This window comes from Nanorana parkeri, unplaced genomic scaffold, assembly GCF_000935625.1.
Source record: "Nanorana parkeri isolate BGI_ZX_2015 unplaced genomic scaffold, ASM93562v1 scaffold91, whole genome shotgun sequence".
Lineage (NCBI taxonomy): Eukaryota > Metazoa > Chordata > Amphibia > Anura > Dicroglossidae > Nanorana > Nanorana parkeri.
Window position 1 is genome coordinate 2,086,094 of NW_017306359.1, and position 4,536 is coordinate 2,090,629.

Sequence of the window (4,536 nt, forward strand, 5' to 3'; positions counted from 1 at the left end):
CAAGGGACTGTCACTTCTGCTACCTTGTTCACACTACGGTGATAGCTACGACTGTCACATGACACAAGTTGTCAAGAATACAACTATTTTAGTGTAATATAATGATGCAAACACAGTCACGTGTCAATCACCAATACTACCTGAGCAAAACAGTTTATAGCATGTGTAATAGAAACGTAAAATACATACGTCAGTGAATACAGTAAAGAAACTTGCACTATACACATTTTATATAGGTTTTTTTTTTTTCAGAACACAGCTCTAGGATTTTGTATCAGATCTTTGTGCTGAACAGACCAATGCATTTTAGAAATTAAAAATGATATACCTGAAAACATTACTTTTTAAATTCCAAATTGCTGGGGGATCATACAGTGGAGACATCACCTTGGCAAAGGCAGTAAAGCTCAACTGTGTAACGTTATTTGGCTTAGAAGTAGTTACAAAGAGGGTCTTATCCACGTGAAACATGATGGTTTAACCAGACTGCAATATTAGCATCTGCATACAGTACAGACACTGTGATACACGTATAATGGTTGGGTTGTCTTCACAGCTGCTCACTTGCAGGTCAAGGCTTAAGGTTTTAAAACGGACATTTTAAAAGACTACACCACACATTCATGATGCAATAAACTTATTCAAATTCATATCCAGATGAGTGGAAAGCGGTGCTTTGGAAAAACATTTGCTACTTTGGTAGCTCAATGGCATATTTTTGATTGAATGTTATGATTTCAGCCATGGTATGTAAAATATACAAGCCGAGCTAATTGAATTTAATGCATAAGTTGTTAACACACTGCAAAAGAAGCTAATACTGTTACAGTGCAAAGGGAAGAAGGGCTAAAAAGAGGCAGATAATATTAAACAAGTCTCAACTGTGTCATAAATATTCAGAGCTATACGAAATTCATGTCAAAATCTTGAGATAATGAAAGCCAGGAGTCAAATGGGATCTTTCAATGAACCAGGGATGAGGGGCACCTAGAAAGTAGTTAGACACCAGAACTCTGTTAGTCCAACTGTACTTCTGGTTATTTTAAGACTAAACTGACCACGCTAATATTTCTAATTACTGATGAACAGACCAATACAGTCACTCTTGGCGATTATCTGAGGTGACATGGAACAAATACCCGACAAAGTCGGCTGCTAGGATTTAATAGCTGGAAAAATCAGTATATATACTAAGTGTATCACTTTCTGCCATTTATATTTTTAATTCTTATAGTTTAAACATGTTTAATTATTAAAATCTACAATGTCCAAAAGACCAGATTTCAAGAATCTAATGACTAATATTTCATAACTCATCTGGATGGATGACTAAGAGCTGAATAGGCAAGGAAACTGGGCCAACTATACTATCACTCTAAACTAATGGGTGTCCCAACACACTGTTCAAGCAACCTTTGCAAAGGAAAAATGCTTGCTGCCTGTTATCCCTTACAAATGTCAGGATGCACAATTCCAAAAGAGTTTCTTAAAAATTGCCACCACACAGAACTATCCATGTAACTACAAGTGCGGGGCATTCAGTCTAAGGGTCCCCACACACCTTACGATTATCGTACGATAATCGCGTGAAATCCCGCGATCGTACGATGATCGTAAGGTGTGTGGAAGCCGTGCGACCTCTACTACTGTAAGGTCGCACGACTTTAAACTTACGGACATGTTTGAAAACCCGCCGAGCATCGTACGATGTTCGGCGGGTTTGTGGCATGTCCGTATGATAACAGCCGCACGGGCCGGTGTGCGCAAGCGCACACTGCCCGATTTAAAATCCAGTGCCCTGATATTTCCTTGTTGCTCACACCTGTCAGGATTTATGTGGGTCCCCTGGACTTCAAAGAAGTGCTCTGAGACAGGTGGGAATGGTAAAAAGCATAATTTCATCATTGGCTAGATCTAAGCAGTAAGTATAATTTTACACCCATCCATCCTCCCTACTCCTATCCAAAACAAAATTAGTCAAGGCGGTAGTGGCCTCCTTTAAATGTGAGAAGGTAGGAAAAAAAAAACCAAAACCTTGGTCGGCCAATCTGTCAAGAAAAATTGTGAGTGAGGAAGCAATCAGACAAGTAAATGCTTTTACAGTTGTACATGTTCTTCAAAGGAAGTGGTAATGTGCTGTCCCCGTCAGTGGCAGCCAGCATGTACAAAACAGCTCAGCAGCTGTAAAAACTAATTCTATTTTAAGGCCAAAAAAAAGCAGGGACTGCTATGTATGAATAAGATGCCGCTTTGTCAAATGTGTGCTTACATTTTCTGAATGCCTTCACTTACATTCAGAATGCTTAAAAGTTCAACTTAAAACAATTGAGAAAAAACAGTTGACATTGTTTTGCATATTGGCTGGGAAGCGTGTGGAGTAAAGTTTTCCTTATTCAACAAATTAGCGGTCCCAGCTACAAAGCAATAAACCAACACAAACCCAGATAGAACCTAGAAAGAAAGGCAGATATTCAGCTTGCTTTGGGTTGGGTTGGGTTGGAAAAGCCTGGTTGTCATAATTAAGCTGCTAGATATAATAATATCTAGAATATATATGTAGACGGCAGTCCAAACTGGCATGTCTCTATTCTTACAACCTGGAAATGGAAAAGGAGGAGCTCTGTCTGTAAACTGTTACAATGTGTGAACAAAGGTTTCTTCCCAAATATTCTACTAGATGGAAGACTCTTCCCCCCCGTATTCAGTGAAACCGAATTCTATGGACTGACTGCAGTCATTGCAAAAGTTGATATGTAATTGGTTACAAAGTGTTGCAGTCAGCATTATCATTTGCTCTTATTACATGTGTGCCACACAACTGTAATGCAGCCAGTATCAATGCACAGGTCAGAATAAACCTACATCTCATAGCTCCAATCAGGCCATAGTGCAGAGCTTCCTAGTCCTCTGTTCTATTAAATTACCTTGTAAAAGGTCTTAAGCTGGCCATACACTTAGATTTCTTTTCTTGTTCAGCCCACAGGTTGAATGAAAAAAGAAAAAAACAGAACAGATGCCTCCATCCTTGCTACACAAAAAAAAAGCCCTCCCAAAAAAGACCAAAGATGCTCAACATATGTATGAATGGGGCCTCAAGAGTAAATATATAAACTGCCTGGGAGGAACCAACCTCAAATCACAGCTCAGTGGAGGTTTAAATAATTAGAGAGGGTAAAACAAAATGAATGTCAATAAGTGCCATCATCCAGTTAGGTTGCTTCTGTTTGTAACACTGCAATTACCATGTTTAATCAGATACCTGGCAATATTTATCAGAAAATTATGACCTCATGTTGGAGTAATGTCTGCACATTTCCACTTCAAAAGGCTGGCAAGGGTTATACAAGCCTTGACACTAGAGAAGAGGTGGAGTTCGAGAGATTGATTTGAAACCACCACAAGCAGTAAGATTAGTTCACAACAATAAAGTTTTAGTAGCCATAATTACCCAGTTTCTGGGATTTGTCCTGCTCTGACCTCTTGGAAACAGTGAGCAGACTATTCCAATGCACACAGATATTTACATCTCACACTGTCACCTGCTGGACTGAACAACACTCTTTTGTCTTTTATATTAGCTGAGCCATTGAAACAACTTCCCAGGAAAGGAGAAAAGAACCATCATGGTAGTTGGAAAACCTGTACAACATAGACAAGAAGAGTTCCTATCCAGTAATGTATGCAGTTTGCCTTGTGTGACACAAACAGATGCGGACTATATTCCTAAAGTTAATCTTGCAAGAGACAGCACAAAGACATATGTATAGAGATTTAGATCTATAGGAACATATTTTGTGCAGCAATGTTAGGCAGAGGCAATGGCAAGAATCATGCAAGAAAGAATTCCCAGGATACAGAAATTCACAGCCATTCAAAGATGAAATTTAAAGCGCACTCAGACCACCTGCAGATCAGACAGGCCAGCTGACAACAAACGCCCACATGCAATGCACAAATGCAACGTCTGTTCCATAAAAGGGATCAAATTTGGGGCCAACTTGTATGTCAGCAGAAACAGAGACACACTGAGCAGTTCAGAGGCAGAGCTGACCCCTCTTGGCTTACAGGTCCATAACTCAGGCATCAACATCCAATTAACCTCACTTACAGAAAGCCCAGGGATTAAGCTTCTATACAGAGTTGCAGGTAATGTGAATTATAGCTGTAACTATATTGAAGCAGCGAGTTTAGAACTTCAATAGTCAGGTTTTACTAAAAACTGCACATGGGTCATTAGATGCTAAAAAACTATATACACATTGCAAATGTAAAGAAAAGAAGGATGAAAAAAAAAATAAGAGTTACATATTTGCCAGATGCAACCTTGAATATATATTAGTAGAGGGATTTGTCTCACCTTCTTTTAGTAGATATATATTTCAGTGGTTTGAACAAGATCAATTCTTGTGCTAAAGACTCAGTGAGCAGCTCCAGACATTCCTAGATGTGACTCCTTAGCTGGTTTCCATCATCTGAGTGAACACAGCAGACCATATCCTACCTGTACTTAGAAGAGCCAGCCCTCTACTTATTCAC